The 13,334-nt window shown below is 44.5% G+C and overlaps 2 long non-coding RNA genes across 2 annotated transcripts; both read left to right on the top strand.

The window, feature by feature from the left end:
• The first annotated feature begins 4,110 nt into the window (after positions 1-4,110).
• LOC145136824 (uncharacterized) lies at positions 4,111-5,678 on the top strand. The gene is made up of 2 exons (XR_013720726.1): positions 4,111-4,189; positions 5,527-5,678. It is a non-coding gene; the product is annotated as an uncharacterized LOC145136824 (long non-coding RNA).
• A 3,678-nt stretch (positions 5,679-9,356) lies between these two features.
• On the top strand, positions 9,357-11,891 carry LOC145139601 (uncharacterized). Its single transcript, XR_013721953.1, has 3 exons — positions 9,357-10,031; positions 10,978-11,035; positions 11,740-11,891. It is a non-coding gene; the product is annotated as an uncharacterized LOC145139601 (long non-coding RNA).
• Positions 11,892-13,334: the final 1,443 nt, after the last annotated feature.

The raw sequence follows: 13,334 nt of genomic DNA on the forward strand, positions 1-13,334 counted from the left end.
CGGCGTGGTCCTAATAGACCCGAACATCTTTGGTATGGCCTCCCTAATAGTTGTGGCCACCTCCTTAGCAATGATCCTGCGCATCTCCTCGTCACTGGTACCACTGCCCCTGGGGTTGTTGCGGGTAATCACATTGTGTCTCTGAAACACAAACACGAAAATCATCAGAGACTAGCTCAAGCACACACGCCATTACCCACCTCTACATGATCCTTATTATCCTTAGGTTCTTACTTGGGTCGCATACAGATCTGGTGCTTTCAGTAGTACGTGCCCAATACTACCTTCCACACCAACCCATAGTCGCTCCAAGCCCTCCTCCTAGGATCCTAATTCACAAGTAATCTATCCCTCACGGATATCAAATTACTCTCTCAGTAGATTTCTTAATGCACATCTAGGTATCTCTCCTAGATTACTCCTCGACTCAAAGCTTTCTCTAAAACTTTCTTGCGAGGTACTCCTACTCAGCACACACACAGAACAAATAGCAGATAATGTCAATTAATAGGATACCCTAGGCTAAGGCATCATGAATCAGGCAACTCTAGTTCTAAATTCCTGAAATACCTAGCCTATCCTCTAGCATGCAGCTCTAATATCCCATAAGTATCTCATAATATAAACAAGTAATGGTATTTTGGGAAATCACCATTGGGGCTCTGGCTGATTGTACACACTGCTTCATCTCGTTTTCTCTTAAAAGCGTTTACTCGTTTTAGAAAATCATTTCTTTTTAGAAAATTTTGTTAAATCCTCAGTTTGAGTCAAAACATACCCAAGGGTACATCTGAATCCCTCAAACCAAGGCTTTGATACCAACTTTTAACGCTCTAGATTTTTCACACAAATTTTCATTTTTAAAACCACATAAAACACAATCTCACATTTCTCCAAAACACAAATGTATAATTTGTTCAAAACACAAGACAACAAAACGTTTGATAATATCCCAAAATCCTCAAAAACATAATCTCTAGCTGATGTGTACAATCAAGTCGGCGCCTTCCCGCGATCCTGAGAGGTACCTGAAACACATTTTACACAACACTGTAAGCACGAAGCTTAGTGAGTTCCCCAAAATACCACACACAAATAATTAGCCTCTCATGGCTATATCTCGATAAGGGCCCTCTGGTCATGTGTCTCAATGAAGAACCTCCGGTCTCACAGCTCGGGTCGGACCCTCCAGTCCGGTATCTCAGTGAAGACCCTCCGGTCTCACAGCTCGAGTCGGACCCTCCACTCTGGTATCTCAGTGAAGACCCTCCGGTCTCACAGCTCGGGTTTGGACCCTCTGGTCCTAACTCAATAAGGCACAAAAATAACATACAACATAAATCATGAAGACAAAATGCATGATATCACATAACTCAATATAAGCACATAATATCCTCCGGTCAATAAATCAAATAAGACCCTTCGGTCACACAATATTACCACTCAGGTAAGTATAGCGAGAAGACTCACCTCGTACGTAAGCAAGTAGGTCTCGTACTCAATGATCGGTCTAGACTCTGCCTACATATCATAATCATCTCTAATTAACACTTTATAACAACTCTAATGATGTTAAGCTAGCCCATTTTCTAACTCTCAAAAAAGATGAAAGACCATTTTACCCCTCCATGGTCTCCATAATCCATAACTTGACCAAACCCTAAAAGTCAATGGAATTCAACACTCGAGTCAACAGTCCATGTTGACCCAACTCGTCGAGTGCATCTATGCGAATCTTCGAGTTCCTTCGTTTCTTCTGAAAAATCGGGAAGATCCAACTCAACTCGCCGAGTTGTCTCACCAACTCGCTGAGTTTGTAACGCGTCCAAACTATCGGGGAAAACCCTAACCAACTCGTCGAGTTGGGTCACCAACTCGTCGAGTCCCTTCAGTCAATTCTCTCATTCAGACGTTTTTAAGCAGAACTAAGGCCCCATACTCAAGATCTAGCATTCTAAGGCTGAAATACCACATAAAGCTGCAAGCTTTACGTCCATGCATGGCATCTAGGTCTAAGTTTTCCAACCCAAAGCTCAATAAAGGGTTGAATGGATGAAAGTTGGCCAATAGCTTGATAAAGCTTGAATCTTTTGGCCTAAGGGACCTCATACTATCCAGATCTGAAGTCTCGTCTTCAAGGCATGCTCAAACAACTAAAGGATTCAAAGAGAAGATGGAAATGGCCATAAACTCCCTAGTGAAGAGATCTAACAAACAAATGGTCAATGTAATAGATTTTTACCTCGAACTGGCAGCTAACACTGAAAGAATACTGGATCCAAGGGCTCCTTCTCATTCCAAGCCTTTTGCTCCTCAAACTCCTTCCAAGAATGAACTAAAACATACAATCTTAGTCTCTCTCTCTCTCTCTCTCTCACTCACTCACACACACACATAGATGGGGTAAAGGACTTAAGGTCCTTTAAATAGGGTGCAAATCCTGAAAATTAGGGTTTTCACACTCAGCTCCCACTCGTCGAGTCGGGTCCCCCCAACTCGTCGAGTAGTCTTAAAAATCACGTGGCCATTTCAGTCTCTTACTTGGTGAGTTGGGGCCTCCAACTCGTCGAGTTGTCCTGACAAAATGAATATAATTTAATTAAATAATTATACCTGGGAGTCAGGATGTTACAGGTTTCCTCCAGAAAACCCTAGCAACCCATAGCTATATAAAGACCCCATGACTTAGGATCTTCGGCCAATGCTTGTTGATACAAACCTAGCCGAATTTCTTAGTGATTCCATCCTCTCTCTCCTCTCATCCTTTTGCTAGTAGTGTTTGTAAGCCATTAGAGGTGAAACATTTGAGGCACTAAGTTTTCAGAAGTCAAGGATCTACCAAGGAGTTCTTGTTATAACTACATAACAAGAAAGGTAAACATCAAAACCCTTTCATTATGTAATTTTTTGAAATTGTATGCTAGATCTAGGGTTTATTGCTTTGGTATTCAATTGCATGTTCAACTAGTGAAAAACATAGATCCAAAGTAATTAGGTTTGCATGAACACATATGATGTAGTTATGTTTAAAACCCATTAGTGGTATCAGAGCCTAGGATGATTTTCAGTTGAATTTGATGCATATGTGAATTCTCCAAAGGAAGAGGGAACAGATTCGTTAGTCTGTTCACTGAACTCGACGAGTTCATCATTGGACTCGACGAGTTGGTCCAACTCAACGAGTTCCTGCCGAGAACTCAACGAGTTGACTCGTCAGATCCCTGATTTTTCGATTTTGATATCTTGGTTTGATTAGGATAATTACCTAAATTCGTTTTTATTGCTTCAAATTGAATTTTCTGAAAAGGTAGTGTATGGGGTAATTATTAGGACTTCATTTGAAAGAGATTATGGAAGATAGGGGGTTGTTTGGTAATTTCCGTACCTAAGTGTAATGGATTTTAATGTTCAGGGTTTAAATTGTAAATATTGGATTAAATTTGATAAGATCCCATGGGGAGGGACCAAAAATGTGATTATGGGAAATTTGTAATAATGTTCGGGTATATATGTGTTGTGATGACACATTGTAAACCCTAACCCTTAAGAAGAGTCGGCCGCCACCCCTCCATTCCTCCAGCCGCTATCACGGACTTTCCCCTTGTTCCTCCGATCACGAGCCACCTAGTGTGCTGAGCACCGCCATAACCCGCTGCCGGTGAAGTCTCGAACAGCCGAAGCTCTTGCTGTCGGTGTTGAGGGCCACCGGGAACCGAAGTGAGGCTGTCGCCACCGCCGATGTACCCATCTCTGTTGAAGACGGGTTGCCGCCGCCGCTACGCCCGGACGATGGCGCCGCCGCTGCTGCCGTTCCACCGATGACAGTGACCACAAGAAGCCGCCTCCCTCCATCCTTCTTCTTATTCTGTTCGTCGGTACCCTGCCGCCAAGAGGCCGTCGTCGTGGTTCATGCCGTCGAACTGAAGAACCACCCCCCCTTTTCCCCCTTCTGTTTCATCGTGTTTTCGTCAGTGCCAGGTCCCAGCTCGACCATCGCCGCCTGTGCGACCCTTCTTCTACTCTAGTCAACGTCCGTCACCCTTGGGGTGGCTGTTGTGCGCATGTTCAGCCGTGTGTCACAAATTGTGTGTGGTTTTCTGTCGACTGGAGATCGTGAAGAACCACCATGGCCGCCGGCCATGGTGGCTGCCGGAAATAATGAAGCTGCTAACATCGCCGCCCACCATAGGTGGGTGTTGGATTTATGTTCCGAGCAAAGGATATGTGTGTACGTTTTATTAGTGTGTGTGTGTTATTTGGATTGTGTTGTAAGTTGTAATCAAACGGAATAGTAAAGGAAAACTTGAAACCACCACCGTGAGGTGGTGGTTGCCGCCTCCTGCCGCCACCGGCCGCCGTGTCGGGTGGCGGTGTGCTTTGTTTGCGTTTGGACCTCGTTTGGGGATGTTTGGACAATGTGGGACCGATGAAACTCTAATGGACTCAAGGAAACCCTAATTGAGCTAATAAAAACCCTAATGGGCCCAACGAGGCCCAAAGTGACCTAAAGACCCAACCAATTGACTAATGGGCTAGTATTGGGTAGGAAACCCTAATTAGGGTTTGGAAAACCCTAATTGCATAAAACCCTAATTTTTGGGAAAAGTCGGGACCCGCACTTGAATTAATTATTAAACTTAAAGTATTGAATTATAATCATTGGTAAATTAACCTAAGATAATAATGGACTTAATGGATTAAGTCCTTAATGGATTAAGCCCTTAATGGGTTAAGTAGGAACACTTAACCCTAATCATCATTTTATGTGAAACCCTAATTTCACTTGGGCTTTGAGTTGGGCCTTCCGATTGGGCTTTGGTGATTGGACTTCTAATGGGCTTCCAAGAATAAGCAGATGGACTAAATAATTATATGGGTTTTAGGATAAGGCCCATGTGAGAGTCTTGGGCCCAATTTTGAATATTGGGCCATTGATGGGCCATAATTGGGCCTTTATGATTATGTGATATTGGGCCATGGGAATACCAAGAGTTTGGACTAGACTAATTGAATGGGCCTTAAGGAAAGACCATGTAGAGGTCTGGGACCAATTTGGAAAATTGGGCCATATATTGGGCCTTAAGGAAGGTCCTGGTTATAGGATGGTTGCCATGTTAGTGATCTGTTAGATCTGCATGTTTACTTGTTTATATGTATGTGCACATGTTTGTTGGTTTGGGGAAAGGGTTGAGGCAGGTCCTGCTATGTGCAGTAGGCCAAGACACCCTGGGCGGACCGGGTAGACTGCAGGCCCGGGCCGGGCAAATCTAGTCAGGCCGAAGGCCCAGCGAGCGGTCCGGATAGGCTGAAGGCCCCGAGGAGGGCGGTCCAGACGTGTCGTAGGCTCGGAGAGCGGTCCAGATAGACTGAGGACCAGGATTCGGTCCAGTCAGACTGATGGCTCATTATGCATGTTGTTGCTGTTTGCTTATATGTTTATATGATATGGTTATATCTGTATGGCGTTGGTATTTTGGGGGTAACTCACTAAGCCATCGAGCTTACATTTATCGATTATTGTTTCAGGTATTCTGATGAACGCGGGAAGGCGAAGGCGTGATCGTGCACCTCCTTACATTTTCATGATTCATTATGGGGATACTCTGATGTTCAAATTATTTTGAAAGTAAACTGTAACAACTTAATGGTTTTAAATGTTTTAAAAAGTTTTAAATTGGCTCGGAAATTTTGGGTGTTACAAGTTGGTATCAGAGCCTTGGTTTGAGTGAATTGGAGGAAATACTCGCGTGTCTCCAGTCTCAAACTGAGGACAAGACTTTAAAACGATTTTCTTAAAATGTTTTCAAAATAATAAAGGAGGATGCAAGTATACGATCAGCCGGAGCTCGCGGATAGACCCCAAAATACCTTACGAATTATTTGATTGGGTGATGTGTTAGAACATCATGCTAGTACTAGGCTAGGGATCTTCAGGAATTGCGTGATAGAGTTGCCTGATTACATGATGCCTGATAGCCTAGGGTTTTCCTTATATGAAATTGACATCATTACTGTAGTTGCTTAGTGAATGCATCACGACTGTACATAATTAAGATCTTATAGCCTGAAAATGTTTGATTTGGCCTTATGTTCTGTTGTTGTTTGATTGGGAGCTTAGGGTAGGATTGGATATTAGAAAGTCTATAGGGTCCAGCGTTATGTATGGCTAGCGTACACTAGTGCTGCAGGGTTGGTGGAAGTTTCATGGATGGGTGAGTTGTTTGGGACCGGCAGGTCAGTTATCAGACAGTTAGCTTTCCTCTAGGAGTGAGGATTGAGTGCTCGCTATGTTTATGTAGATTGTTAGGGTGTTGTGGTGATACTTGAAACAAATATGGGTAGGTGTGGAAGGTAGTATAGGCCCGTACTACTGAAAGCACAGGACCCATACGTGTAGCAAGGAAGTCACAACCCCTAGGGTTTGGTTGGGAATTGGCTATTTGTCATTATATGGGTTATCAGAGACCTTTCTGGTGTGTTACCAGAATGGTGGTTACGAGACGTCTTGAGACCGGATTCGAGTTAGGATCGGGAGCTGGCAGCCAGGATAGGCCAACATTGTCAGTTGATCATGTCGGTGAGATCATCCGGGAGGAGGTGATCGAGATTTGTTCGGGGTCAGATTCCGGAGATGTTTGGGTCTATCAAGACCGCCATGGTTGAGTACCTTGATGAGCGCTATGTAGCCATTGTTGAGACGGCTGCCGCAACAGCTTCAACAGCTGTAACGACGGCAGGGGAGAGGAGCTGGTCGAGTTTTCCAGTACCAGGACTTGTTATTGGTACATATTCTGATGAGTCGAGGGCTGCAGTTACTTAGGATCAGGGAGATGTTCTGTACTCATTACATTCCGCGGATTGAGCAGGAGTGGCTAGCATAGGAGTTCCTGGATTTGAGGCTTCGGGGGTTTTGTTCGAGGTCGGGATACGAGTCGCGGGGACTCCGGAAGGGATTGATGATTATGATCAGCTGAAGTTTTGCAGCAGGAAGTAAAATGGTTAAATGATAGATTGAAATGTCATTTCTAGGGCCATGATTTTGCCCTTTCAGTTTTCGAGCTCGAAGGAGTGAGCAGACTTGGGACCCTAGGATCAGGTTGTGTTCCAGCTCGGGTCAGTTGGTCGCCGGGATTGGCGACATTAGTTCAGCGCTGGTGAGCGCAGGTGGGTCGATGTGGCATAAGTATCTTGCGAGATCCGATTCGCCTTGGATCTGTTGTATCAGACGATGAGGATTGATTCTGTTATCTATTGCACTTTTGGGATTGTAGACTATGTCTTGGGGGTAGTTGTAGCCCGGTTTAGGGAAAAAAGGTTGTTTCAGCTACTGCAGCTCAGCCGTGGACGACTGAGCTGGTGAGTGATTCAGGGTGCGAGACCCTGAATGATATGATTTCTAGAGCCCGAGAGCGGGAGAATTATTGGAACACTGTGGGAAGAAGGGTATTATGTGAGAGGTCTACGGACAGGGTCCTACAGGATGGTTGTTCAGCATTGTCCGGATTCAGTGGTTTTAGTAATCGTTATTGCTTGGCGGATGATAGCGCCAAGGGAAGTAGCTCGTGCTGAGATATTAGCTGGAGCACCTATCTTTAGGTCTTCAAGATTTGAGTGTGGGATCATTCAAGCTTTAGAGACTGATGGTTTCCCAGGGATTCAGGAAGTTTTCATCTAGTTATTAAAAGCATGTGATCATTTGGGGTTGGCTAGTAAAGGAGTACTATTTGGAAAGGTCTAGTTGTCATCAGATCGATCGTTGGAAAGTAAGAAGGATTGGAAATTCTCAATTTTTCATGTATTGTGAAGACTTAGTTGAATCTAAGTGGGGGAGAATCGTTCCGAAACGCAGAAGCAGGATCGGTTTTTGAAACTGGGGTAGGTCTCGCATCGTTTTCTGGAAGGAAGACAACCCTAGTGGTTGTTTGGTTTGAGGGTTGTGTGAGTTGGGAGTTCGGTAAAACTCCCCAACATGTGTATCGTGTCTTCTCGTTGCTTGATAGCAGAATTTGGAGAATCAGTTTGGGGTTCTAGTCATAAATTTAGCTCAGTTCGGGGGTTCGGTCGAGTGTGTGCTTGACTATGAGGGTTTTTGGATTTTAAGATTGAGGGTTGTGTTAGCTGCCAGGACTCGGCAGTACTTTCAGCACTGGTGTACGGGTTATTTAGCGTAGGTGGTAGATACGCGGATCAGGGATCGGACCACGAGTTCCCGAAAGAGTGGGCGATCAACATGAGGTCTAGAGTTAGGCCGAGATTATAGTCCACGGATTTGGATCAGGAGTTCGAAACCCCAAGTGGGGGAGAACTGGCTATATGGGAGAGGGCCCCAGGATGGGCCCAGGTTTGTGCACAACAGACTTAGAGCGGTCCGGATAGACTGAAGGCCAGTGGGGCATACCAGTCAGGCCGAAGGCTCAGAGAACGGTCCAGACAGGCTGAAGGCCCGGAGAGGCGGTCCAGACATGTTGAAGGTTCTGAGAGTGGTCCAAATAGGTTGAAGGCCCGGAGGGGCGGTCCAGTCAGGCTGAAGATTATGTACGTAATCCATTAGATCAAGCGATCAGATAGTATGGGAAGTGTTGTAAGACTACGGGGGTAGCCGTAGCATTCACAAGCGGTCAGATAGTGAGGGAAGTGTTGTGAGACTGCGGGAGGACCCGTAGCATTCATGAATTCTTGCAGACGATTAGGCCAGGGTGGGCCAGCTCGCAAGACTGTGGGTAGACCACAGCATAATCAGAATCAGGATTTGTTTATTTTCAGGTCTTGGAACCCTATGAGGGTTGGTTACAGTTGCCTTGGAAAGGCTAGGGTGAAGCTCGGGATTGTAGTTCAAGTTGTTCGGTGTGTAAGGAATGAGAAGAAACGATTTCGAGGACGAAATCAAATTTAAGTGGGGGAGAGTTGTAACATCCCATTTAAAATATAATAATTAAATAATAAACCCGGAAGCCCGAGAAGCGATTTTTATTATTATTATATGTAATTATAGTCCAAAATCAGATAATAATTAGTGGAGGGTTGGTTTCGGGGTGCCAAATAATATACTTCTGATTTCCGAGGGTTAAAAATGTGAGTTTCGGACTAGTTTCGTAAATGATTGTGAAGGCAGGGACTATGGGGTAATTATTAGGACTTCATTTGAAAGAGATTATGGAAGATAGGGGGCTGTTTGGTAATTTCCGTACCTAAGTGTAATGGATTTTAATATTCAGGGTTTAAATTGTAAATATTGGATTAAATTTGATAAGATCCCATGGGGAGGGACCAAAAATGTGATTATGGGAAATTTGTAATAATGTTCGGGTATATATGTGTTGTGATGACACATTGTAAACCCTAAACGTTAAGAAGAGTCGGCCGCCACCCCTCCATTCCTCCAGCCGCCATCACCGACTTTCCTCTTGTTCCTCCGATCACGAGCCACCTAGTGTGCTAAGCACCGCTATAACCCGCTGCCGGTGAAGTCTCGAACACCCGAAGCTCTTACTGTCGGCGTTGAGGGCCACCGGGAACCGAAGTGAGGCTGTCGCCACCGCCGATGTACCCATCTCCGTTGAAGACGGGTTGCCGCCGCCGCTACCCCCGGACGATGGCGCCGCCGCTGCTGCCGTTCCGCCGACGACAGTGACCACAAGAAGCCGCCTCCCTCCATCCATCTTCTTATTCTGTTCGCCGGTACCCTGCCGCCAAGAGGCCGCCGCCGTGGTTCCTGCCGTCGAACTGAAGAACCACCCCCCCTTTTTCCCCTTCTGTTTCGTCGTGTTTTCGTCAGTGCCAGGTCCCAGCTCGACCGTCGCCGCCTGTGCGACCCTTCTTCTACTCCGGTCAACGTCCGCCACCCTTGGGGTGGCTGTTGTGTGCATGTTCAGCCGTGTGTCGCAAATTGTGTGTGGTTTTCTGTCGACTGGAGATCGTGAAGAACCACCATGGCCGCCGGCCATGGTGGCTGCCGGAAATAATGAAGCTGCTAACATCGCCGCCCACCATAGGTGGGTGTTGGATTTATGTTCCGAGCAAAGGATATGCGTGTACGTTTTATTAGTGTGTGTGTGATATTTGGATTGTGTTGTAAGTTGTAATCAAACGGAATAGTAAAGGAAAACTTGAAACCACCACCGTGAGGTGGTGGTTGCCGCCTCCTGCCGCCACCGGCCGCCGTGTCTGGTGGCGGTGTGCTTTGTTTGCGTTTGGACCTCGTTTGGGGATGTTTGGACAATGTGGGACCAATGAAACTCTAATGGACTCAAGGAAACCCTAATTGAGCTAATAAAAACCCTAATGGGCCCAACGAGGCCCAAAGTGACCTAAAGACCCAACCAATTGACTAATGGGGCTAGTATTGGGTAGGAAACCCTAATTAGGGTTTGGAAAACCCTAATTGCATAAAACCCTAATTTTTGGGAAAAGTCGGGACCCGCACTTGAATTAATTATTAAACTTAAAGTATTGAATTATAATCATTGGCAAATTAACCTAAGATAATAATGGACTTAATGGATTAAGTCCTTAATGGATTAAGCCCTTAATGGGTTAAGTAGGAACACTTAACCCTAATCATCATTTTATGTGAAACCCTAATTTCACTTGGGCTTTGAGTTGGGCCTTCCGATTAGGCTTTGGTGATTGGACTTCTAATGGGCTTCCAAGAATAAGCAGATGGACTAAATAATTATATGGGTTTTAGGATAAGGCCCATGTGAGAGTCTTGGGCCCAATTTGGAATATTGGGCCATTGATGGACCATAATTGGGCCTTTATGATTATGTGATATTGGGCCATGGGAATACCAAGAGTTTGGACTAGACTAATTGAATGGGCCTTAAGGAAAGACCATGTAGAGGTTTGGGCCCAATTTGGAAAATTGGGCCATATATTGGGCTTTGGCCCATTACTTGACTTTTGGGCCTTTGGAGTGTGAGTTGGACTTTAGGCTTGGAACCTAATTATTAATTGGGTATTGTTTGATGTTGACAGTTCGGGAATCTGTCAACCAGCAGCTGGAGTTTTATCTACGGGACTTCAGCAGTGTCAGGTGAGTTCTCCTCACTATATCAACAGGGTCTACGACACCAAGGCCGACCCTTTATGATTTACATCCTCGGTTAGGATGGTCGTTATGTTATTGCTATGCTAGATCTCATCCTGGTTTAGGATGGTTGCTATGTTAGATTACATCTTGGCTTAGGATGGTTGCTATGTTATTGCTATGCTAGATTTCATCCTGGTTTAGGATGGTTGCTATGTTAGATTTCATCCTGGTTTAGGATGGTTGCTATGCTAGAGATCGGTTAGATCGGTATCCTAGTTATAGGATGGTTGTCATGTTAGTGATCTGTTAGATCTGCATGTTTACTTGTTTATATGTATGTGCACATGTTTGTTGGTTTGGGGAAAGGGTTGAGGCAGGTCTTGCTGTGTGCAGTAGGCCAAGACACCCTGGGCGGACCGGGTAGACTGCAGGCCCGGGCCGGGCAAATCTAGTCAGGCCGAAGGCCCAGCGAGCGGTCCGGATAGGCTGAAGGCCCCGAGGAGGGCGGTCCAGACGTGCCGTAGGCTCGGAGAGCGGTCCAGATAGACTGAGGACCAGGATTCGGTCCAGTCAGACTGATGGCTCATTATGCATGTTGTTGCTGTTTGCTTATATGTTTATATGATATGGTTATATCTGTATGGCGTTGGTATTTTGGGGGTAACTCACTAAGCCATCGAGCTTACATTTATCGATTATTGTTTCAGGTATTCTGATGAACGCGGGAAGGCGAAGGCGTGATCGTGCACCTCCTTACATTTTCATGATTCATTATGGGGATACTCTGATGTTCAAATTATTTTGAAAGTAAACTGTAACAACTTAATGGTTTTAAATGTTTTAAAAAGTTTTAAATTGGCTCGAAAATTTTGGGTGTTACATAAGAAAAGTTAGTCTTACTGTTAGTAGGCCTCATTCACGAAGCGAGTCTATAAGGGGTGTTTTAGGAAGCGGCCTGTAAAATGACCACCACTGTGTAACATCACATTTATTAAATAAATAAATAGATAAAATTAATAAATGAATAGTAACCCTAAATTTGTAGTAAGTTATCAGTGTTAGCCATAAGGAGTTAAATGTTATCATTTCAGGAAGTTGGAGTCCATTTTGTAACATCTGGATCATAAATGCAAAATATTTTGTAGAGGGGGGTTGTTAGGTAATCAGTGGATTTAAATTGAAAAGGATCTATGGAGGAGGGACTGAAAGTGAATATTGTACCTACGATCAATTGGACGGGGTCATAACCCGTCACCCTCTTCATGTTAACCATTTGTTATGCGGCCTCAAACAAACCCTAACCCTAATTGTGTATCAAGTCAGCCGCCACCTCCTTGTTGCCGCCGGAGAACCACCAAGTAGCCATCGTCGTTGTTCTGCTGCCGATGAAGACGAAGAACCGCAATCCTGTCATTGATTCAGTTGTGAAGATCGGAAGACTGTCGGTCGTGGAGGATGTTGTTGTCCGTGGTTGGGTCGTGCACACTCTCTCTTCCCCATTCTTCTTGCGTTGCGCTACCCCCATTGAAGACGAAGCCGTCATCGGACGGCGAGGCTGTCATCGCTGCTATTTTGGTTCAGCTCTCCGCCACTTTTTTTCCACTGTTGCATCGATGCCGCTGCTCCAACGGCTGTTCCACCCGTTGTCGTCCGCCGCCGCTAGCGTTGCCCGTTGCCACCGTTTCAGGTCGCTGTCATTCATCGTACGACACCAAGTGGGTGGTTGTGTTCATACTTGTTGGATTAGATGTCTAAGCTCATAACTATAATTGGTATGTACTTGACCCGAGTGTAGCATGGTCCATTTTGGGTTATATATCACCAGGACAGTTTGAGGATGAATATTTGAGTAAGAGGTTATTTATGATTTATTAATATATTATAAGTTTTAATATATTAATATGAAATCATATTATTTAATTATTATTGATCAAGAATTAATTTGGAATTAATTTAGTGATCAAAAGAGACCAATTAAATTAACGGGGACTGATTATGTAAATCAATGATATATATATATATATATATATATATATATATATATATATATATATATGGTTTGGGCTATTGATCCATGATGGGCTAAGTTTATGTAAGTTTCCATGAAGAGTTAGCCCACATGAAATATGGATCATAACCCAAAATGTATGGATTAGGGTTTACCCATGACTCTTAGATTCCTACATATATATAATATAACCCCATGGATAAAATCGGTTACACAAGTGTTCTTGGAGTTCATAACCGATTTGTGTGCCTAGTAATCTCTCTCAAGTCATCCAATTGTTCAAGGGTGTGTTGT

The sequence above is a fragment of the Lactuca virosa genome, chromosome 9, assembly GCF_052849685.1.
Source record: "Lactuca virosa cultivar CGN04683 chromosome 9, Lactuca_virosa_CGN04683_v6, whole genome shotgun sequence".
NCBI lineage: Eukaryota > Viridiplantae > Streptophyta > Magnoliopsida > Asterales > Asteraceae > Lactuca > Lactuca virosa.